The sequence below is a fragment of the Armigeres subalbatus genome, chromosome 3 (assembly GCF_024139115.2).
Source record: "Armigeres subalbatus isolate Guangzhou_Male chromosome 3, GZ_Asu_2, whole genome shotgun sequence".
Taxonomy (NCBI): Eukaryota; Metazoa; Arthropoda; class Insecta; order Diptera; family Culicidae; genus Armigeres; species Armigeres subalbatus.
This window is the reverse complement of record NC_085141.1, coordinates 195,879,172-195,905,095: the sequence shown is the minus strand read 5'-3', so window position 1 is coordinate 195,905,095 and position 25,924 is coordinate 195,879,172. Positions and strand designations below refer to the sequence as shown.

Here is a 25,924-nt window from a genome sequence, read left to right as displayed (position 1 = left end):
GTCTATGAAAACCAGCATGATAATATAGCTCATAGTGCATTGGAATAAAAAATAGTCAATATTCCAATCGATAATTGTCAAACCATGATAGTAATTGCATTTGAAACGTTTGCAGTATCGAGTTATGCAAATTGCACCTGATGTTTCCAAAGGTCACACATTTCCATATATATTTAGAGTCTAATGAGCAACGTCGCAGACCGGTTTCATTATAATTTTCATACAAACTTCAAACTGAACGTGCTCTGCACAGTCATATTACTACCAAATTATTGAAAAAATAATAGAAGGAATAATAGAACAGCAATTATCATCGTTTAAAGAACATCAACGATTCATATTTGTAGGCTTACGCAAAATGGAAAACCTCAATTGGCTTTGGCACAGGAATATTAATTTCGCAAAGGTAACTTTCACCTAGGTAACCCAGTGAACCTGGTTTTTGTTGCTTTCAGTAATGAAATGACAATCTCTCGATCAATGAAACGTGCATGTGTACTTGCTAACAACGCTATCGCTGATACACTTATCACTGAACTAACAAACAGAGATGTATGTACTTATCACAAAATTCTGAAATAACATCCGGCGGAATTCCTGGAGGAACACCCGGAGGAATTCTTGAGGGAGCTTCAGGATAAATTCCTGGAGGAACTTCCGGACGAATTTCTAAGGGAACTTCTGAAGGAATTTCTGGGGAACTTCCGGAGGAATTCCTGCGGGAATATCCGGAGAATTCCTGGTGGAGCTTCCGGAGCAATTTCTGGTGGAACTTCCGGAGGAATTCCTGGTGGAACTTCCAGAGGAATTCCTGGTGGAACTTCCAGAGGAATTCCTGGTGGAACTTCCGGAGGAATTCCTGGTGGAACTTCAGGAGGAATCCCTGGTTGAACTTCCGGTGGAATTCCTGGTGGAACTTCCAGAGGAATTCCTAGTGGAACTTCCGCAAGAATTCCTGGTGGAACTTCGAGAGGAATTCCTAGTGGAACTTCCGGAGGAATTCCTTGTGGAACTTCCGGAGCAATTCCCTGTGGAACTTCCGGAGGAATTCCTGGTGAAGCTTCCGGAGGAATTCCTGGTGGAGCTTCCGGAGAAATTCCTGGTGGAACTTCCGGAGAAATTCCTGGAGGTACTTCCGGAGGAATTCCTGGTGGATCTTCCGGAGGAATTCCAGGTGGAACTTCGGGAGGAATTCCTCGTGGAACTTCCGAAGGAATTCCTGGTGGGACTTCCGAAACTTCTGGAGGAAATCTTTTTCTATCTTCCAGAGGAATTCCTGGTGAAACTTCCGGAGGAACTCCTGGTAGACCTTCCGGAACAATTCCTGGAGGTTTTTCCGGAGAAATTCCTGGTGGAACTTGCGGAGGAATTCCTGGAGGTACTTCCGAAGGAATCCCTGGAGGTACTTCCGAAGGAATTCCTGAAGGTACTTCCGGAGGAATTCCTGGAGGTAGTTCCGGAGGAATTCCTGGAGGTACTTCCGGAGGAATTCCTGGAGGTACTTCCGGAGGAATTCCTGGTGGAACTTCCGGAGGAATTCCTGGTGGTACTTCCGGACGAATTCCTGGAGGTACTTCCGGAGGAATTCCTGGAGGTTCTTCCGGAGGAATTCCTGGTGGAACACCCGTAGGAATTCCTGGAGGAACTTCCGGAGGAATTCCTGGAGGCGTTTCCAGAGGAATTCCTGATGGAACTTTCGGAGGAATTCCTGGTGGAACTACCGGAGGAGTTCCTGGTGGAGCTTCCAGAGGAATTCCTGGTGGAACTTCCAGAGGAAATCATGGTAGATCATCCGAAGGAATTTCTGGTGGAGCCTCCGGAGGAATTCCTGGTGGAACCTCCGGAGAAATTCCTGGCGGAACATCCGGAGAAATTCCTGGTGGTACTTCCTGAGGAATTCCTGGTGGTACTTCCGGAAGAATTCCTGGTGAAACTTCTGAATAAATTCTTTAGTGAATTTCCAGAGGAATTCCTGAAGGAACTTCCGGATGAATTCCTGAGGGAACTTCGGGATAAATGTCTGGGGGAACTTTCGAAAGATTTCCTTAAGAAATTCTTCGTACGTGCAATAAACCTTTGGAACCTAATTCTACATAAAATTGAATCTGCTCATTGGATTTCGAGATTCCGCAGTATAGGCTAGCTAAATGGAGGGAAATTAATTGAATGGTTGAGCGGTAGGGTACAGAACGAAATTTACGTCTTTTTTTTGCTTGTTGAGTCAATGTACATATTCTATGTAAAATTTTATTATACACTGAATTCAATGAAAATTATAAGAATGTGGAGAGAACAGAGAATAATCCGATTGTAGATATTTATAGCTCTTACTAAATGAATAAAAACAAATACAAATACAATGTTATGAAACTCATATGTGAATATGTACGTTATGTGGATGATATTGATTTGGAAATTGTAAATTAACGTCCAAGTCGGGAGGTTTAATCCCCGGAAATAGGCAATTAACTTTGATTGAACTACAAATACAAATTTTCGAAGGAATTCTTTGGGGAACTTTCGGAGGGATTCCTGGGGGAACTTCTGGAGAAATTTCTGTGGGAACTTCCGGAGCAATTCCTGAGAAAACTTTCGAAGGAATTGCTTGAGGAACTCCTTGAGGAATTCCTGGAGGAACTCCTTGAGGAATTCCTGAAGGAACTTCCAAAGGAATTCCTTAAAGAATTTCCGAAAAATTGTTAATGCATGAACGCCGCCGCCGACACATCTTCAATCGGCGCACAGGTCTGGTCGGAACCTCTAAACTATTTTTTAGACTTGGATTGTTCTATAGAAATGCTCTAGATGCGATTACTTTAATTTAAGGGTCGAGCACCATAACTTTTCCAGTATAGTGTTTTTCGGACACTCTATTGCCTAGCTCATATTTTTCTTGAGCGAGGGTAAACCGAACTCTACAAACAGACACCTGGGGAGGTGACCTAAGGCAGTTCGCTAGTCCGTATCACCATTCGCGCAATACATTGAGCAATACATATGAGGGGGACATTGAATACGCTCACCCTTCTGCTAACGCACAAGGCACTAAAAAGCATATAACATCGACTTCTAGGCGGTAACCTAACCTCATCACCCGTCGATCGCAAGTCGTAACAGAGACCTAATTCACATAGGAAACAACCACAATAACCTCTATATGATCACCCCGCGACGGGTTTATTTTGAAAGAGGTGAGAATATACTTTCGCGTGGTGGATGTTTCAGAGATACTGATTATTAAAATACTATTATACCAGAGAGTCCAATTTTTTACTGTGGTGAATTTCATTTTCGTGATGTGATGTGATGTGAGCTCTGTTGTTTATTTCTCTCCCTCTTCGGGAATGTGAAATCGATTTCAAGGAAGAAAGAAAATAAAAAAAAAATGAAATCAACAACATGTAAACATCACCTTTAAGCCCACCTTAAGGCCACCTTACACCTCTGGAAAATTTTCCTCCGGATTTTGGTCCCCGTGCATTTTAAATGGGGCCGGGATTTTGATTTTCCGTGCCCAAATCCCGTAACGCAAAAACACATGGGGAAAAAATCCGCGGATCAAATTCCCGAGGTGAAATTCACCACAGTAAAATGTACACATTCATCCAGCAAATGACAAAACATCACCACGCGTTTAAATTATAGACACTAGAGTAGAGTGGGGCAAGAGTACGCACTTAGTTTTCAATCGATCATGTGGCCCTTATGAAGCAAGCTTCTGCATATCAAATCAGTGTCGATGATTCATATACTCTTCCTTTATGTTACCCAGTGGAAAAAATATTAAAATTATTGAGATTCGTTTTAGTAGAACCCTTATTGCAAGACAAGTGAAAAACGCACTCTTACCCCACCGGTGGGGTAAAAGTGCGCATCGGGTGGGGTAAGAGTACGCATTTATCCAATCATGTGCTTTAAGTATATACTAACACAAATAAGAGTTAATAACATTAATTGATGTTCAATGAGCATATATTAGGGAATGTTTAAAGATTACGTAACTCTTAAAGGGGGGGGGGTCCTAAAAATGTGCACTCTCATACGAAAAACCATTGTTTTTTATATATACAAAACACTACAGAGGTAAAAATATATATCAGGTTTCGCGTGGCGTATACAAAGGCATTTTCCTTGAAGAAAGTCCACCAATCACGTAACGTAAAATTTATCTATTTCATCACCCCTCCCCCCTATCTTACACTATTTGTATGAATCCTCTGAAAATTATATGGATCGTCACACATCTCACAACCCCTCCCAGCTAAACGTTGCGTAATTTATGAATGTTTCTTTTGATTAAATGAAATTATCATTTAGATGAAATTGTGTTTTCGTACTATGTTTCGGTGTACAACAAGTCCTAATACAATTTCATTATTTCGCTTCAGTGCTTTGTTCGCTAAGTCCTTTCTAACACTGAATTACTTCAACTTATCCTAAAAACTTGTGATAATTTCAAATTCAGTCCCTTTTTTCTTAGTTGTGGATTTTTACACTTTGCAAGAAGTCTTATTTCGGCCGGAGATACGGGTTTGACATCATAACTTGGAGATTCATATGCGTACTTTTGCCCCACCTGTTCCTGCGTACTTTTACCCCACAGTCCCAAAAATTATTCAAGTAATGGTTTCGACTTCTTGGAAAACCAACCGGATTGGTGTTCTGTACCATAAAGCACTCTATACAATAGGTTATCGAAATGGTATAATGTTCACCTGATTGCACGTATATGTGGTAATGAAATACTGGTTGCGGAAATCCAATTATTTTTAGCAAAATGACCAAAAAGTTATCTAACTCCATATCTCCCTTGTTGTTTATTCAAATCGTTTACAATTACACGTGATAATAGTTGGCCAGAATACCTGTCAAACTGATGCAGTGCTGCTAGTTTATCTTTTTTTAGTACTTCAAAAAATCGAAAACGTACTCTTACCCCACGCGCACTCTTGCCCCACTCTACTCTATAGGTTCCATAGACGAGCTGAGGCGAAGGCGAGTGTAGCCAAACGAACTGTCAGTTAGTGTAGTCAAACGAGCATGACGTCACTATTGCAACCCAAGCAACGCAGCGTGTGACGTCAAATTCGCGTGGTACACTGTGAAAAAGTGGAAAACACACTTAATCGAAATAACCCAACCGTGCCTGCGTAGCGGGCTTGGTAGTCATAAGGCTACTGCTTCTGCCTCATACGCAGGAGGTCGTGGGTTCAATCCCAGGTCCGTTCCATTCTCCTACTTTGTATCTTTCTCTTTATTTATCATGTTCTAGCAATCGCTAGAACTGGAAATGGACTTCCATACCGTTTCCATTACTATTCCTATACCTTCAACTTGAGTATTCTATCAGTAATCTGCTAGAATTGGAAATGAACTATAGAGCTCGTTTCCTACATCCAATTAGAAAATCCATCAGTTACCTTCTCCTATCTATCACATTGGCAGCTCGTTAACCAAGACGGACCTCTGCCTCTCCAACCTAACCCAGAAATTCCAACAAATTCCGCATGAACTCGTGGCAAGTGCAGAGGTATATTCGGCTTGCAGTGGGCGAGTGATTGCATCATCATTTCCTCCCCCTTCCCTACATTGACTTGCATTCTGACGTGGCAGGCGCCAGTATGACCTAACAAATGAGATCACCAGTACTTGTACATTGAAGATGTTGGCTAGTCCCAAGCAAACATCTGTTGGTTCCCTGTGCAAGAACAGCTGATCTGGTCATAATGGAGTAGCAACTACGAGCAGTCAATCAAGCTCAAGCTCAAGCTCAATAACCCAACCGTGCCTGCGCTCGTCTATGGAGCCTATAGTGTCTATAGTTTAAATGGGCCACTGGAATGTTTGGTGCTGGAATGTTTTATTGGCTCCCCTACAGCCGCACTCATGACGGTGGCGATAATATTAGCGGAGAATATACTGAGATCAATTTATTTCACTGCACTGACTTCGACATATTTCAACCCTGGTTTTGATTCATTCGGCTTTTGGCGCGTTCCCGTTTTCGATTAGGCGTTTTTATCTCCCAGACCCAGTATGGGAGATTCGGTGACCAACCAAATCGCTAGCAAGCTGTCAAAGCGCACCACAATTGGGGGCTAGGGAAACCCCTCCAAGCATTTTCTATCAAGTAACGTCTAGTAGTCGTTGCCGATGGACGGTGCTGGCAATCCTCCGGAAAAGAAGCGCAAGAAGCAGCTGTCACAGGTGCAACCAGAGCGGAATGAGAAATGTTCGCCTGTGCTTATGAAGGTCGATCCGCCAGATTTGCGCCCTCAAATTCGCCAGCGGATTGCGAAGTGGCTGAAACATACTTTTTGGCTCTGCAGCAAAGGCGTGAAAGTGATACCAGCCACTAAGGATCATAATCATTGTGGGGTTCCTCAAGGCCTAAAAGTATGAGTTTTTTACTGGTGACCTCCCTGGCACGAAGCCACTCAAAGTTTCACGACAACGACGTAAATGAGCTCATCGCTGACCTGGAAGATTGTGGCCTTAAACCTGTCGCCGTCCATAAAACAGCTCGCCACCGCAGGGCAAGACAATACCGATACAAGATTTACCCGGACCATGATTCAAGGACCTGAAGCTAGTCGGGGTAATTATTTACACAAACGTCGGCTGGGAGTGGTATAGCCCTGTAAATCACGATGTTGTGCTGTTCAAAAACTGATCTCCATGTAGTGAGTGTTCGGAATATGAGTCTGTCAGGGATATGAGTCAAAACGGTACATAGTGTAGAGAACTACCATCTGAAACTGTTTCGCCAAAGTTTTTTAGAGTCTTTTTTATTATTTTTTATTTTTGTAATTTTTATTTAATGTATAAGTTTATCATGTATATGTGAAGCTTTTACACGGCGTATTATACCCAGCAGTACAGTCCATCACATCCGAAAATCAACAACAAAATGACAAAGAGCCTCATTTTTTATTTATGTATTTTCAGGCTAAGGTCGGAGTGGCCTATGAAGTACATAAAAGTCTTTTTCATTCAGCTCGGTTCATGGCTGCACGTCGCCAACCATGCAGTCTACGGAGAGTCCGCAAGTCATCTTCCACCTGATCGATTCACCTTGCCCGCTGCGCACTTCTCCTTCTTGTGCCCGTCGCATCGTTGTCAAGAACCTTTTTCACCGAGTTACTGTCCGACATACTGGCTACGTGCCCGGCCCACCGCAGTCGTCCGATTTTCACGGTGTGAACAATGGATGGTTCTCCCAACATGTAACTCGTGGTTCATTCACCTCCTCCGCATACCGTCCACAATTCGAACCACGCCCTAGATGGTACGTAACACTTTCTTTTCAAAAACTTTAAGTGCGCGTTGGTCCTCCACGAGCATCGTCCAGGTCTCGTGTCCGTAGACGACTACCGGTATAATGAGCGTTTTGTAGATTGTCAGTTTGGTACGGCGGCGAACTCTATTCGATCGGAGCATCTTGTAGGAACCAAAGTATGTACGATTTCCAGCCACTATGCGTCTCCAAATTTCTTCTCTGGTATCATTTTCGGCAGTCACCAGTGAGCCCAAGTACATAAATTCTTCTATCACCTAGATTTCGTCACCACCGATGCAAACTCGTAGTGGGTGGCACACTTGGTTGAACCACTTCTTATAATGTACTTCATCCCTCGACGTGATGATGACTAGTCCGATTCCCTTAGCTTTCTTCTTCAGTCTTATGTAGGCTTCCTCCATCTTCTCAAAGTAACGTGCCATAATATCTATGTCGTCGGCGAAGCCAATTAGCTGGACGGACTTCGTACCACTCGTGTCAATTCCTGCTCTTCGTATTACCCCCTCCAATGTGATGCTGATCGTGACACGAAAGACCATCACCTTGCCGTAACCCTATGCGCGTTTCGAAGGGACTCGATAACGCCCCTGAAACTCGAACTACGCACATCACCCGATCCATCGTCACCTTGATCAACCGCGTCAGTTTATCCGGAAATCCGTGTTCGTGCATTAGCTACCATAGCTGGTTTCGATCGATTGTATCATATGCGGCTTTGAAGTCGATGAATAAATGCGGTGTGGGCACGTTGTATTGTTTATTGTGTGATTTCATCGACAGACTACAATTGGCCCTAATGATGTATGTAAATATTAATTAATACTAATGTCATAAACGCACATAGTCAATAAAATGTAACAGAGGCATTGTCAAGATAAAAAAAATCAAAACAAATAAAATGCAGACCAATAACATACAATCAACGACAAAATTCAGAAAATCTACGAAGAAGAACATTTTACTTCAAGTTGAAGTTGAACAAGGAAGAAACTCTATTAAACGTTCTCTGGAGGCCGTAGATCGCAGTTTCTGCACCGTATTTAGTGCGACGGAGGGGGAGCCTCAGCATCGAACTGTTCCGTACCGGTCTTGGTTGAACGTTCATGTTGACTGGTTGTAAAATTCTTTCGCAATCTATTCTTGCTTGAAGTACATCAGCTACACATAGGGCTCTGCCCACATCCCGGCGGATACGCAGTGATTCTAAGGCAATCAAGCGACAGCGATCCTCGTAACTAGGAAGATGCAGAGGGTCTCTCCAGTTTAGTCTTCGAAGCGCGAACCGCAGGAAACGCCGTTGAATAGATTCAATACGTTCTACGCCGCTGTTGTAATACGGGTTCCTTACTGACGAACAATACTCTAATATAGAGCGCACCAAAGAACAGTACAGCGATTTCAGACAATAGACTTCGTAAAAATTTTCGCTGTTTTCTTGACAAAGCTCAGGGTTCTAGACGCTTTGTCGATAACGTATGAAAAGTGGTGTGAAAATGTCAGTTTAGAGTCTAAAACCACACCCAAATCCTTCACATGATTCATCCGTTCGACTGTAGTTCCCAGCAAATGATAATTGAAGATAATCCGTTTTTTTTTCGTGAAAATGTGATAATGGAACATTTTGTCGGATTAACAACCATCCGGTTCGTAGTGCACCAATCAGCGAAAGCATTTATTTGACCTTGGAGAGTATGGCAATCAGTAACTGAAGGATTTCTTTTAGCCGGAACTTGAAAATGGTCACGGAGCTAAACTAAACTTTGATTTATTTAACTAGTTGTTAACAAGGTGACCGTTCACGTCAAGCAGTTGCTTAATACTAAAGTTTTTCTCAACACGTGTTTCAGGCGCTCAATGAAAGTCGTCGCCTACTGCGATTTCAAATTCAAAACTATCACATAGCGAGGCGATCGATTTAAACAAGTCGCCGCCTACTTCGTTTTCACCCCCTCTCGCTCGTCTACTCCTAACATTTTCCTCCAGTGTTACGAATCTACCGCCTTCCAATGCTTTGGTGAAAATGTCCGCCGGTTGATCGAATGTTGAAATTGGCTCTACTACTAGCCTTCCTGCAGCAACATGATCTCGCACAAAATGGTATCTAATATCGATATGCTTGACGCGCTTGCACTCGAGGTTCTTTGCCATTCCAATGCATCCTCTGTTGTCCTCGAAAATCGGAACAGGTTCGATGTTCTTGAAGCCAAGGTCACGCATAAGTCCTGCAAGCCAAATTGCTTCAGCAGCTGCAGCACTCAATGCCACGTATTCCGCTTCGCTGGAAGAGGTGGCCACCGTTGTCTGCTTTTTACTGGACCACGAAACTGTACATCCGTACACCTGGATGAAGAGCCGCCTCGCAGCTTAGTGTTCATTGAACACTTCCACAGTTATTAACTGCGAAGTTTCTAAGCCAGGTTACCATTTTTGATAATTGTGGAGGTTTCTAAGCCAGGTTACCATGATAATTGTGGACCCTTAACTACATGATGGACATCATTGAAGTACATGATAAAAATCAGTGGTCCTAAATGGCTGCCTTGTGGTATACTCGACGGTGCACGGAAGTACGTTGATCGGTTGTCGCCTAATGCGTTAATTGGCGGTCAGTAAGATACGAGCGAAACCATTTCAAAATATCCCCAACGATACCTAATCGGTCCAGTTTTGCGATCGCGATGTCATGATTCAACTTATTGAACGCAGCAGAAAGGTCTGTGTAGATCACATTCGTTTGGGCCCAAGTGTGCATACTTTCCGTGATATACGAGGTTAGACATAGTAGATTCGTAGTTGTGGAGCGCCCAGTTACAAAGCCATGCTGATTTGTGTTGATGTGTTGCTTGCAGTGTGCACTGACGTAATCAATGATAACACAATCAAATAGCTTCGATACGGCGCATAACGATATAATTCCCCTGTAATTATTAACATCGCGCTTGTTACCCTTTTTATACACGGGAAACCTTTCGGCTATTTTCCAATAGGAAGGGAATACTCCGCTGGAGATTGAAAGCTGGAAAATCTTTTGAATTGAAGCCAGTAACTATTCGATACTTCTTTTAATAAAAGAGGATGGCACCCCATCAGGAAAGGGCTTATATGAACACTTGAGTCGAGATGCGGCTTTAGTAATAAGTTCAGCACTCACGCCAATGCTAACCAGCTGTTGGTTAGCCAAGCGGAAGTTCTCGGCTGCGGAGGTAATAAAGTCAGCAGACAGTAACTCTTCTTCGAACACATTGGAACATTTAGCCAAAAAAAGGTTACAAATGTCCCGTTGCGTGTCAGCAGTTTCGTCATTGAGAAACATGGATGAAGGTAATCCTCTTTCCTTGCGATGTATTCGCGGCATATCCGCCATACTTGGCGAATGGCAAACACCTATGGCCCGTGGTGGAGAGCCCGCCCATGAAACCCGCCTGGTACTGCCCCACGAATTCAATAGTCTACGGCATGAAAATTGGGAGAGTACGTTGTAGGCGGCGTACGGCAATGTGATTGCGCGGTAGTTGCTACAATCCAGTTCATCGCCTTTTTTGTAGATGGGACACACGACACCTTCCATCCACTCCTAAGGCAAAACCTCCTCCTCCTAAACCTTGACCCAGTGCAGCGCTCTATCCAGTGCCTCACCACCGTGCATATATATATATATATATATATATATATATATATATATATATATATATATATATATATATATATATATATATATATATATATATATATATCTTTTTTTTTTTTTCACTTTAATAAAAAAAAAACCGTGCATATATAGCTTTCCAGGTAGTTGGCCAATCCCAGGGGCTTTGTTGTTCTTCAGTCGACCAATCTCCTCCTGGGTTTCCTGGAGATCCGGAGCCGGTAAACGTATGTCCTGTACGCGTTCTCTCATGTCCCCATTTGTCCCCATACCGCCATCTTCGTCTACCATATCGGTGTACTTCGTAGTGCTGACGCTACCTTTGAACACCTCACGCTCGTTCATAAGAAGGTTCCCGTTTATGTCCTTACATATATCAGGCTGTGGCATGTGGCCCTTACGTGAACGGTTCAACTTCTCATTGAACTTTCGTGTGTTATTAGCGCGGCACAGTTGCTCCAACTCTTCACGGTCTCGAGCTTCCTGCTGACGCTTTTTCCTCCGGAAGAACTTTTTTTTTTGTTCCGCGCCCATTTATATCTAACCTCGTTCGCCCTCGTGCGGTGTTGCAGCAATTTTGCCCATGCTGCATTCTTTTCTTCCACTAACTGCTCACACTCGTTGTCATACCAGTCGTTTCTCTGATCCGGGGCACCGTGCTCATTGCAGCGGTTACGGTGCTACCAATGGCGGATCGAATATCTCTCCAGCCATCTTCAAGAGAAGATGCGCCTAGTTGCTCTTCCATTGGAATTGCCACTTCCAGCTGCTGTGCGTAGCCTTGGGCTAGTCTACCGTCGTGTAGCTTCCCAATGTTAAGCCGCGGCATTCGACTTCGATAAATACCTATATATTAACTAGCAGACCCGACGAACTTCGTTTCGCCTAAAATTTATTTATTCTCTTATTAGATCTCGAGTTATGAAGAAATTGGTGTTTTATTTGTATATGAGCCCCTCTTTTCAAAGCGGGGAGGGGTCTCAAACCATCTTAAGAACCTTCCCCGGCCCCAAAAACCTCGGCATACAAATTTTCACGCCGATCGGTTCAGTAGTTTCCGAGTCTATAAGGTTCAAACAGACAGAAATTCATTTTTATGTATATAGATTATTGGTACCACTGATATCGGAATAAAAGTATCGATACCTACTCTGCAACTCTACTCGTATCATATGAGTACTCATATGTTTGAAGTAAATTTCAAATACGATTATTTTATCACTGACAAGTTGCTGATGAAGCAAGTGTGTAGGAGCCGGACAATACTAAATACGCATCCTACTTGGTTGGCATTGTACAAAAATACATATGAGAGAGTTGGTTCTGAAAATGTATCGCGAGAGTTCGGCTACGTGCCCGGTGCTGGGAATTTGGTTTCATCAGTACCCGCTAAGCTGCAGAGGACGACGGAGGTCCTTCGGAGCTTAGTAGGGAAAGCACCTTTCTCGACACCCTGGGCATAGTGTATCCTTGTACTTGCCACACAAGATACATACTCATGCATTGGCGGACAAAGAAAAGCTTTCAATTAATTAATAACTGAGGAAATACTAATAGAATACTAAGTTGAAAAGCAGGCCAAGTTCCATATGGAATGTAGAGCCATTGAAGAAGAAGAAGATAATATACAAATAATTGGCGTGTTGGAAAAAACTCAAATTCAAAATCAGATACGTGTGAATTAAATTTAATAAAAATATAAATAAATAGAGTGATTCACACATAGTTGGTTAGCAATGAATAAATAAATAAATAGAATAGAATGAAGCTAATCCTAATATTTATTTTATTTTTAGATAATACTCATTTGATATAGCATAGCAGCCAACATTTTTGTATAGAATTCTATTGGCTGTAAAGGAAAAACTATTTTATCGCTGATAATACCTTGAAAGTTGATAAATATGTTTTTATCTCGTCAAATTATATTGCATTTCTTTGAAATATTGCAGTTACGTCTTCTAAAGGGCGTAACTCTAAAACGGCCCCTACGATTTTTGTTTTTAATTTTTACCCAAAGATAAAGTATACCCACAGAAAACAGCTCCAGGCAGTGGTGGAAATCTGTGAGGCTACCCCTCAAACGAGAAAAAGAAATGCAAAATATTCGCAAACATTTGAATGCCTTTTTTTGCCTACCAAGGTACTACTCGCAGAAAAACCAGAAAAATGAACCCCAAAAAATGTTCGTGAAGCTTAGTGAGTCATTTTAGTCAATTTGCAGAATAGCATAAAACAACATCAGAACATGTTTTTCGGGTATGTTCGAGCAAGAACACACTTGTTTATTGTTATTGTGTTCATTTAGAATTAGGTTAAATCACTACTTGGGTCTATGACCCGATTCCCGTCTCACTGCACAGAAAACTAATGTTTTATACTGTTTGGAAGCCGTAGGCTTATGATTGATAATTAAAAAAAACGAACAATGGGTAATGTTTTAAACATCACCGCAAGTAGACGTAGGACGTAATATAAACGTAACATATTTACATCCAACTTTTTAATTTATTAGGTTTGATTATAGGTATTGTTTTTGAAAAACAACATGCTGCGTAGAATTATTAGCATAGATGAGCAGACCAAATCTCTCTGGAATAATGTTATCCTTCTTCATCCACCACCGTTGCCATCGCAGCTTCAGTCATCATCGGCCTCTAGCCGTGAACTCCGTGGGCTATTACATCAATCGCAACCGATACCACTGCATCCGACCATCATCAAGCATAGAATGACAAAAAAAATGCGTCCTCTTCTTTCATGCATATCCTCCTGCTGGCGATTGCATGCTGTGTATGTAAACACAGCAAACGAACGAGAAAAAACTTGCGTGAGCAAAAAGCACGTCAGTACGCGCTGCTGTCACCAGCGGGAATGACTCACACATGACAGGCACAGCTGCTTTTATACACAAAGAAAGTGTCGCGGTGAACCCGAAGGCCCGTGGCATACTGCATTCTGATGTCCGTGTTAGGAGTGCACGGTTTTGGTTATATATGAAATTTGTATTGGCTTTGACAAGAATTGAAAATTTAAATAGCTTATGGTTAATGATCTTAAGTTTCAATGAATTTGACAAACTGCTGGAGAGTGTCCGAGTCGATTGATATATAAATCTTCAAAATCCATCTAAAGATAAAGGCGCTAGTAACGTTCGAAATCTTCCCTTCCAGCATAACGCTCTCGATTTCCAAAAAATCTAAATGACACCCAGCAGAGTAAAGAAAGACGTAAATCCTACGTCAAAAACTCTCCCATTTATCTCGCACAATATTTAATATTTTTTAACCATTTATTTTACTTCTAATTGATCCAATTATAGAAAATAAAAATGTAGATTTCAAACATTCGCTCTTCGTTGCAATACCACTGAGCCGGAATGAATCTTTCCACTTTTACAAAACGGTATCATCAAATAAACACCTACCTGAAAATCATCACAGTGCACGATACAATCATTGCTTGAAGCTGTTAATCCCCACACAATAATTCTAATCTCATGCAATTTCTGTTTGTTCGTAGCACTAAACTTTATATCAACTTATTTTAACACATCAGAACTGTATCCTCAAAACGAACAAAAAATCACCTCGGCCCAAGAGCTTCTAGCCGCACCGTGCTGCCAAAAGGTCAGGAGCCTTTTTTAGTATGAAAATAATCCTTCATCGTTAACAGGAAAACTGTCTAATACATTAACGCCATCATATTATTTATAATTCTATTGATTTCAAAAAGTGAAAAAAATATTGTTTTTAAGTGTTTGGGAGAAATTTGGATGAGTGAAAATATCTTCTTAACCAAATAAAAATTATTATGAATGATGGTATTATTTAGCATTATTACGTTGTCATGGAACGTGTATATTTTTACACTGCATTTTCTACCGTCCTAAGAAAGAATGAGAGATTAAGATGTTAAGAGATTTAGTGAAAATCGTTTATGCCAGAATAGCAATCGCTGTGACTAGAATAGTGCTATACCTCGTTAATTTAAATCAAACAAAAGCTTTTTCAAATAATGTTTAACAAGAATAGCTATTGGCAGGAGTGAACCCTATTGCAATCTAACATGGCCCACAAAATTCAGGAGAAGTTATTTCCTGTCGTAAACAATAATTAAATAATGCAGTTTTACGCATGTTAGGTCGGAAGGGGGTAAGAAACCCTATATTCATTTATTCTATACGAAGAAACCACAAAATCTCGCGATGGGCCTGGGACGGTCATTTTGTCCAAAAATGCATTAAGTGTAAGGATTCGAGAATAATTTGGCTATTAAGGAATCATTCTTTGCGACTAACAACAAGTCGAAGGAGACAAAAGGCCGAAATGGACAAGAAACTGAAACGGCATTTTGCCCTTTTGTCCTTTTCGGCCTTTTGTCTCTTTCGACCTTTTGTCCCTCTCGAACTTTTATCTCTTTCAACATTTTGACCTTTTGACCTTATGTCTCATTCGACGTTTTGTCTTTTCGAAATTCATCCTTTAAACCTTTTGTTATTTCAACCTTTTGTCTTTCGAACTTTTGTCCTTTCGACCTTTTGTTTTTCGACTTTTTTTCATGGATTCATCAGAATCATGAGAATAATTTCTGCCTCTAACGCAATATTGACGTCTTCTAGAAGAGAGCAATTACGTTGAGGGCAATGTGGTTGAGAAATCCGAAAAATGAGGATGATGATTATTTTGTATTCAAACCCGTTTGTTCTCGATTAATGTAAAATTAACATTAAACTATAATCTGAAATATCCACTTAAATGGGAATTAAATGCCATTCAACTTTCTACGCTCTACTAGAATAATAGATAGGGGTGGTGGGGGTAAATTGGACACCCTAAGAACTGCTGCTGATTATCAAGTGGCTATCAAGAAATTGCATTGTTCAATGCAGGTGTGTCGAAGCTTATCTTATTGGTTAACAAAGCCTGTTGTGAAAAAAAATTGGAAAAATATTTAAATATGTTATTTTGATCATTTAAAATTAGTCCAAAATAGTTTAATTTTGTTTTGGGCGGGGTAAAATGGTCAGGCGGTGGGGAAAAGTGAACAATATTGTAAATAAAGCAAATAAGTCGATCAAAATATTTCAAACCAAATACATATTCTCAATAATAGTCAAAATATTACCTGACAGGTATAAACCCTTCGTTTTAGCACAGACAAGCAGACGTACCGGGCTTGGTCAAAATGATAGGGCGCTAATTTTTTAAATATTCATTTGACCATTGCTCAGTGTAATATTACCAGGTTCTTTGGTTTTGGCATGGTTCGGCAGGAAATTCATCTAGTTTTGAAAAAATGGATTAAACATCATATTCTGCCTCCTGCGGGCATTCCATTCCAATTCCTCTTTATTTGAGGGCATGTCAAATAGCTAGATTTTGTGCGCCTATATTATTCAAATGGATGAAATGTTGTCTCTTGTTATACTCTTTTACAGAAACTAAAGCTTTTATTGAGTTGATTGATATATGGATATCACAGATCGGATGACAAACATCTGAGATATGGATGTTTCCATGAACGAGGTGCATTGTATGGAAATATTCGCTCAGGAATGAAGAAATTGTACGAAAATGTGTGTGTGGAGCGTAAATGACCAGATCCCCCTTTTCTTCACCCCCTGATTGATTATCCCACTATCGAACGAACCGATTAAGGTTGGAATTTCGAGCTAGTTTATCTCCATTTCTCTGTCAGAACATTGCTCACTTTACCCCCAGGCGACATGACCAATTTACCCCCATAGCTACATGTTTTTCAAATAACACCTAAACTAAGAAAAAAGTTAAAAAACTATCTTCCATCAACCAGTACCACTTCATAACAAGCAAAATGAACGGTGTGAACGATATTTTGGTTTAGAACTACTAACTCCGAGTTTTCATGGCTTAAATGCAACAGTGCCAAAATTACATTAAACTAGCATTTTGCGAAAGCGCGCAGAATTTTGCTAAAATCTAGCTTTTAAATAGGTATTTCATGATCTGAAATAGCTCGGAGAGCATGAAATGCTGAATTTATGGTGTAGCATGGAAAATTATACGATAAATCCATAATTAGGGGATGAACAAGCCGTTACCCACTTTACCCCGCCTGTTCACTTTACCCCCGCTACCCCTATTCAATGATCAACGTGTTTCGTTGTGAATGTTGCTCTGAATACCTTTTTTTGGCTTCACGTTTCATACCGGTTCGAATTTTATAAACACAATAATGTAGAGAATACTTTTATGACGTCAGTTCATAAAGAAACGAATCCTGTGTAACATGGAAACTTTCATTAGTATCCTTGTCGACGAATAACGATTCAGACAATTCCCTCCGAATGTAAATATTGATTGGGGTAAATTTCTATGCCAGTGAGCATCCGGCTCTTTTTAATCTAGAGGCTAGAGCAACATTTTTTTTGTCTTTTACCCATATTTATGGGGAGTTATTCGTGATGTAAAAAAACGAAATGGCAAAATTCACACAGGTTAAAGTAAAATGTATTCGTTTATTCATGAGAGATCAAAACTTTAAATCTTTTGGTGAGTTGTCCGCTGTATATACGGCCCACAAAGGTGAACAAAAGTTCCAGCTAACTTAAATCTTAAAACTATGCAGAGCTGATATGCTCATCAAGTCGAAGACCAATCTAAATTCGAGTTGGAGAATATGGCCATAAAGAGATAATGAACTGAATTTATTTCAGCATACATTAACGTTGAGATTGTAAAAAACGAATGCAAATGACTTGCCGAAACAGAAAGTGTGTAAATTAAGAACGCGGGTATCAGAGAAGAAGGTAATATCAAAGAACTCGTTAACCACTTCTATTGGTAAATAATAATGTGGGTCTCCGGCCTCTTGAGGCCTTTTAATAAAAAGGTCCTTTTTTATAAGAGGCTTTCGAAACGTCTGTATTAATTCTGGTAAGACCTTATGAAAAACAGTTTTCGCTGATTTAAATATAAAAGCTTTGTGCAGCGTACACACCAGTCAAGCAGTTTGACGAACATTGACTCCGCCCCAAGAAAACGTTTTGGTTGCTGCTTTGTTTGAACGTGTATGAAGTTGTTCGAGCAACCATTTGACAGTTGGCAGCTCGGTTAGAAAAAATTAAAACGGTTTGAATTTGATTTGAGTTGTCGGGGACGAAGTCAAGGTTCGGCGAACATGTTTGCGCATTTGTAGTGAAGTTGCACAAACCCACATATATTTTTTGATGGTTGGTGTTCAAGTTGGCGCTTCGGTCGTTCATCTTTCTTCTATCTATCTTCTTCTATATATATAAAAACCAATCTATGTATGTATGTTCGCTAACTACTTCTGAACCACTTGGCCGATTTCAACCAAATTTAGTACAGACATTCTCTATCCTTAGGGGAAGTAACAAAGGGGTGGGATAATCATGTAGAAAAGGGGGCGGGGGGGTGGGAGGGGTTTTGTTCAGAAAACGAACAATTCTGTGTAACTTTCAACTCCCAGGACCGATTTCAACAAAATTTTGTACACATATTCACTACGAGGAGGCAATTATATGGGAGGGGATTTTGGAAAGGGGGAAGGGTCTGGAGGGAGGGGTTTTGTTTAGAAAACGAGCAATTCAAAGTAAATCATGAACCCTGTACCGATTTCAACCAATTTTGGTACACACATTCTACATCATAAGGAAAAGATAACAAAGGGGATGGGATGGTCATTGGAAAAAGGGGAGGGTATAGGGGAGGTGTTGTCTTTGGAAAACGAGCAACTCAGTGTAACTCCCAACCCCAGGACCGATTTCAATCAAATTTTGTACACATATTCACTATGAGGAGCCGATCGTACGGGAGGAAATTTGGATAAGGGGGTAGGGGTCTGAAGGGAGGGTATTGTTCAGAAAACGGGCAATTTAGTGTAACTTCTGAACCCCTGTACCGATTTCAACCAAATTTGGTACACACATTTTCTATCCCTAGGAGAAGATAACAAAGGGGTGAAATGGCCGTTGAGAAAAGAGGAAGGGTAAAGGGAAAGCGGTTGTCTTTAGAAAACGGGCAATTCAGTGTAACTCCTGACCCCAGGACCAATTCTAAGCAGATTAAATGATTAAATCATTCAACTCTATGATTAAAGATTATGATTAATGAATTATAATTTTTGAAAATGATGACTGATAATGATTAATGATTAAATTCATTTTGACAATAATTAACGATTATGAATAATGAAAAAACCGTTGGATTATGATTAACGATTACCGATCGTGATTAAATGTTGACACACTATGTGTATGGTTAATGATTAACGATCGATATGATTAATGATTGATGATTATGAATGATCAAATTGCATAGTGATCCATAATCGAGTAACCTTTATTCCAAATTTTAAAAGGTATGATAATTATATGATAGATGATTCAAGATTAATAAATAAAAGCAAGGTATGCAATGATCCAATGTTCCAGCATAACTTCTGTACCCCTTGCCCGATTTCAACCAAATTTGGAACAAACATTCTTTTTCTTAAGAAGGCGAAGATGACAGGGATCGATCAACTCAACACTTCATCGAAATCATGGTTTGCCCAGAGAAAAGCAATGATTAAAGTGTTTCCTTCTGGACGGTAAATGTGATAATTTCTTTAAAAATAGACGTTTTTCCGGAATAAGGCATCGGTGTATGTTTTTCCTTCTTTAGAAATAGACGTTTGCCCGGAATAAAGCGATTTTGGGTTTGATCCCATTTTCAAAATCAGTCAATGTTTTCAAATGTAATCTACCTTCTTTTAATCAAATGATGAAATATCAATAAGAAAACACAATTATCCTTTTGACCTATTCCAATTCCGATGGTGAAAAAAACTGCGAATTAAACTGGCAACTCCGAGCAAGCCCGGGTACATACAGCTTATACAGCTAGTACAGCTAGTACAGCTATATTTATATTTATATTTATATTATATTTATTTTATATATGTATATAAAAACCAATCTATGTATGTATGTTCGCTAACTACTTCTGAACCACTTGGCCGATTTCAACCAAATTTGGTACACACATTCTCTATCCTCAGGGGAAGTTAACAAAGGGGTGGGATGGTCATTTGGAAAAGGGGGAGGGGTGGTGGGAGGTGTTTTGTTTAGAAAACGAACAATTCTGTGTAACTTTCAACTCCCAGGACCGATTTCAACCAAATTTTGTACACATATTCACTATGAGGAGACGATCATATGGGAGGGTAATTTGGGAAAGGGGGAGGGGTCTGGAGGGAGGGGTATTGTTCAGAAAACGGGCAATTCAGAGTAAATTATGAACCCCTGGACCGATTTGAACCAAATTTGGTACACACATTCTCTATCCTAAGGAAAAGATAACAAAGGGGGTGGGATGGTCATTGGGAAAACTGGAGGGTAGTGGGATAGGTTGTCTTTGGAAAACGAACAATTCAGTGTGAACTCCCAGGACCGATTTCAACCAAATACTGTACACATATTCACTATGAAGAGCCGATCATATGGGTGGGTAATTTGGGAAAGGGGGAGGGGTCTGGAAGGAGGAGTATTGTTCAGTTATCGATCAACTCAGTGTAACTTCTGTACCCCTTGGCCGATTTCAACCAAATTTGGAACACACAATCTTGTTCTTAAGAAGACGAAGATAGGGGTTTGATCCCTTTTTCAAAATCAGTCAATGTTTTCAAATGAAATCTGCCTTCTTTTATTCAAATAATGAAGTATCAATTAGAAAAAAAAACAATTATCCTGTTGACCAATTGGTTTATTCATTTTCCGATTGTGAACAAAATTCAAATCGAACTGGCAACTCCGAGCAAGGCCGGGTACATACAGCTAGTATGTGATATTGTTGGTCGAATAAATTCGATTGTTCGTACCGCTGTTGGTAAAACTTGATGGATGTTTGAATATTGCGAGAAGATTGAAAAATTCGAAACGGGGTCCGACGGTCGACTGTCGGAAAGCTGTTCCGCAAACGTCAAATCACTTGTTGCACGGTAAAAATTTTTGGTTTATTTTTTCGGTGTGAATGTTGATTATTAAAATCAACGGGAATATGCAACTTTAAACGAGTGTTACATACCGCTATATTCTTTAAACAAGTTTTATGATACTTTGAAGGCATTTTGTCATATATTTATGTGATTTTGAAACGAGAATTGATATCGAGAAATATCAACACTTTTCGTACAGTGCATGCCATTTTGAAGTTTCCGACACTCAGTCTGCTTCTTCTTCTTTGCTCCGCAAAATTAGAATTTTTCTGTTTTCTCGCAATAAACGAGAGGTGGAGTCAATGTTAGTCAAACTGCCTGACCGACTGTACGTTCCATTACGTGATTTTTTTTCATCCATTAAAAATTATTCAGGAAAAAAATATAAAAATGTAAATACGGCGTGAAAAACTGACAAGTCAACCAAAGGGCTGGGGTAGGTCTGAGACCTGAATTTGCAATTGATTGATGACAAACAAAAATGAAAATCCGTTTGGAAATGATCGACTTATTAAGCTTCAAAACAAAATATTTTTTTTTGTGAGGTCCTAATTTCCTATTTCTGAAATGTACCCAAATGTACCATATCGGTATGAAAAATAAGGACGTAGTCCTACACTCAGCGAACTGGACTATCGAAATTCATAACTGGCGCCGTATGAATCTTCAACTGATTATTCCACCAACAGTGCTTCTTATACGCAGTTACCTTGCCAATTATTCAAGCGTCTTGTGGGTGTGTGTAGAGTCCTACAAGAAGAGTAACGTCATGTGCCACATTTGACAGGTCTCCTGCTCGTTTGGAACGCGCATTTGTATGGAACTGACAGACGATTCTGTTCCAATTCTGACACTTGACGACACTGTTATTATAGTCACTGTAGGTGTGTGGTATACATACCGGCAGGGCCGGATTTAGCCGGAAGAGGGCCCCGGGGCCGACAGCTTGTGGGGGTCCCAAAATGTACAAAAAAGGTTGATTTTGGTACATAACATTTGTGGGGGCCCGGGGCCACGTCCCCCTTTAAATCCGGCCCTCCATACCGGCCTCCCGACCCCGACGACCATGGTTTATATTGTAATTCATACCGATTCCTAGTGGCAAATTTCCATAAGGCGTTTGATTGAAAATCACACGACCATTTTCCTTAGTGTAGTAATAATCGTAGTCGTAGACGTCAAACAATCAGCGGCAGGTAATAAAATTTTCATTTCGTTTCGTATAATTGATAATCAAATAAGACATCCTTTTGTATGGTTCTGAAATTTCCCACCCTGTAGCTATGGAAAATATTACTGTATCCAATGCCATGCCATTTTATCATGTCTTGTCGATGTGGACTTAGTTCTGCATTGAGCTTTGTATTAAATTTCGAGCCTCTTTTAATTGTTCTTCATTGTCGACAATAAAGAACAATTAAAAGAGGCTCGAAATTTAATACAAAGCTCAATGCAGAACTAAATTTTGCAACTCTTGTTCTATGTATATTATTATTATTCAAATCTGATCAAAATATCCATGTTGTTCCTTAAACTGATCTAAAATGATTATTTATGATCGGGAAACGTAAAAAAGGTGCTAAATAGTCCATATGAAAAGACGTCCTTTAAGTGAAATTGGACACTTTATCATTAACCTAACCTCTGTAAACCAACCAACCAATTAACCAAAGAATACGACTAGAGAATTTCATTTCCTTGTACTCATGAGGTACCTCTAGAGGTAGTAGCACTTGCTTGCTCGATGGATATGATTACCGTCAACTATTATTGCCTATGAATTTATTTCTGTCGCCCTAGATGTCCCGATACGTGATTATTTTTATTCTTTTGATATGAAATTGAGGCGATCGCAAACTATGGTACCCTATATAAATGATGACGAAACATTACGGAATTGAATCAGTGCCAACGCTAGTTGTGCTATTCAGAATTAACATAAATAAAAGACATTTTATCTAAGCGATTCGGGTGAATTGGCCTCATTTTAATTTGACTTGAAGACATTTCGGTTCCTAAAAGCAAATAGCCAAAAAGCATGCTGAATGGATTTCTATGTCAGTGTATCAAAAAGAAACAAAAAAGAAACATTGTCACCTGAAAATATGAAAGAACTAAGACACAATGTTATCAACAAATAGGACGCAAGTAGATCAATTTGTTTTGACATGACCTTATTCCATTCGTTGTCTTTAAAGGAAGATAGAGTGTCATCTGCATCAAATGTAGCAGTGTCCTTTTGTTTTCAGCTTTAATTATTGTGCTGTATTCTTTTGCGTCTATACTCTTTCCCATGTATGGGACAAGAAGGGCCGAATATACTAGTTAAAATCGACATAGTTGTGGCACACAAACACAAATATAGGAAAACAACACACAAAAAATCGTCTAGAAGAACCTTCTTCACACAATTACACAAAACGTTACGTGGATCCCCCAAAGCATATTTCTATCTGCTTTATAGAAAATTGTTATGCAATACTAATTTGCGGATAGGCATTGTATATATGGTAGATTTTCCATAGTTCATCAAATACGTCAGCGATGGAAATCGTACTGAATACATCTTATCAAATGAACGCATATCCAAAAGATTGATTTGATATTGGAATACAGAATTAAAAATATGACTAGCTGCAGTACTCACTTTTTGGCTGTAGACTTCAATGCGCAGGATAGTTATGATACACATATAATCATATGTTCTCTCTTTTTCAGCCATATATTATGAAATCAAAGAGAAAACACCACATCATTATGCACTCTTCCTCCCGTTCACGTTATCCTTGGTCATTAGTATAAGAACCACAATAGCAGATAAGCCTCGAAATCTGCATCTTTTTTTCTTGTTTTATCGCCCACTAATCAATTCCAACAATAGAAGCCGCTTGATTGTTGAGGTGTAATTGTATGCACCAAATATTCTGTCACTTGTCGCCACCATGATCTTTTCATCATTCGAATCTCCTCTCAACGAGCTTTCGTTTGAATATTACAATCACTTTAATCGAGACTTCACCACTTTATCACTTTCTTTTGTTTCGATTAGTATTCTCCAATTTCCCATTCATTTTCGCAGAATTCTTCCTTGCTGCCTCCAAAAATGTAGCTGGGATTCTTTTTGATTTGATGAAATACACTTCTCCAATCTAATTATCAGCTGCTGCCTAATTTACCAGCAATGAATTATTTCTAATTTGACGATGATTATGCACACCTACAAAAAATAAAGAAGTACTCGGGGTCAAATATATTTCAAGAGAAGGAAAATCAATAAAAGAAAAGTTCACATTTTCAGCAATGCTGCTGCAGATCCGACTGAGATTGCATTCATGTTTTGTGTGTTATTTTCGCCCGAACTGACACATAATTTTTCTTGTTGTACTCTTCCAAATAATTGGTTTTCTAGCATCGATAAATTTGCACGGACATTGGCGGAGATCGTGGTTAGTGTCCACTGCAAAGGAATGTTCAGTTTTTCTAGAGCACCACATAGTCCTGTTCATTTTTCCAAATAATCAATATTTTCCAAAAAAAAAGACAAATGCTCTGTAACGTACAATTCGATGCTTTGCACTTTTCGCTCGTTAATAATTATATCATTGTCAGTCACTTCACTATTTTCAAAAATGGTGCCCTTTTAAATCCTATGAGGAAAAGTTAATGAACGGAACAAAACACATAAGCAAGAAGATGTGAACAACGCGACGGCAAACATTGAACTGAAACCGATTTTCCCATTCAGCAGCAAAGGAATAAACCTAGAATCATCCGGGAAAACTGTTTTACTATAACGAAATATTTATTATACTTTTTTCGACGCAAACTTTCCCTATGCTATTGCTGGTTTTCCAACTTCTGTATGTATTATACCAATGCTTATGGTGAACCCAGCGCTTCTACTGACGGTACCAACATTTTCATCTTGGCGTTTTGTTTCTTCTCTTCCCATTCGGGTTTTCCACTTTTGATCCGTTTTTGGAGCACACAGTATAGGATAGTGTACCGAGTATTTTTTTAAGAAAGGAAAACGAAGACGAGTGTGTCTGGCAGACAGAGATAGAACACCACCAACTCATTCTATGTAGGTGTTTGCAAATGCGCGGTTTTTTTATTTTGCAGTATATTTCATTTTCAGACATTCCTCCACAATTCAACTCTAATCCGTACATCAATTCAGTGTCCAGTGATTCAATTATCACTTTTTCGTAATTGGTGCGTAATCAAACACCCTACACATTTGTTCTAGATATCTCTATATGCAGCATGTACATGAGTCATCGGACAAGTATTAAGAAATGGAAAACATGCAAACTTTTTACCTGCACTGTAAAACGGCCAGGTCCTGTACTCACGTTCGATAGGTGTTTCATGTATGAGCAATTGTGTCAATCTTAAATTTATGTAAATTTGTAGGTCGATGTGTTAATATCCCATTTGCCAGGCGTTAATTTTTTGCTATTATTCTATGCTTCCGCAAGCTGGTTGCCGTTCCGTGGCCTGTTTTGCTTGTATCTCTTGTTTCCAGATCTACATAGCCATAGGAGTTTGTTTTCGCTGTATCCCCGTCGATAAGTGATGTTCAATTGCGGCACCTAATGCTAGATAAATTTGAACTATTTTTTGGGACTTGAACTATTTAAAGGCTGTGGATGACGGCGTTGAAATGAATAATCAGCAGCGAAAACGCAACTTGAAGCCGACGACCACGTTTTTGGAATCTTTATTCCGTCTTCTTTGATATCCAAATTCATCGTTTTTGTTTCATGCAAGGTTTTTACATAAACGCAAATTCCCCTCCAAGTGGGAATGAAATATCATAAGAACTCGTGAATACTCGCGTTTTGTCGTCACCATCGCATAATTTTGGACATGCGCATTTTCAGTATTTTCGTCCACCTTTAACACTGGATATCATTAGAAATGATTATCTAGAAATGCATTGCAACCTTCAGATGTTGTAAAGTTGGTTGGTTTTGAGAGTGATCTGCCTCACG

General features: G+C 39.8%; 1 protein-coding gene across 8 annotated transcripts in view; it reads right to left on the bottom strand.

Annotated features, from left to right (window-relative positions):
- LOC134224628 (innexin shaking-B) overlaps positions 1-25,638 on the bottom strand; it is a 223,018-nt gene extending 197,380 nt beyond the window's left edge. For 3 of the 8 annotated variants that reach the window (XM_062704058.1, XM_062704064.1, XM_062704062.1), the window contains exons 1-2: positions 24,292-24,666; positions 23,575-24,144 (exon numbers count right to left, since the gene is read on the bottom strand). The gene's annotated coding sequence lies outside the window, so the exon portion shown is untranslated. Of the gene's footprint in view, positions 1-23,574; positions 24,145-24,291; positions 24,667-24,738; positions 24,853-25,249 lie in introns of those variants that run through there. The other 5 variants (XM_062704061.1, XM_062704060.1, XM_062704059.1 and 2 more) reach the window with 5 other exon arrangements.
- Positions 25,639-25,924: the final 286 nt, after the last annotated feature.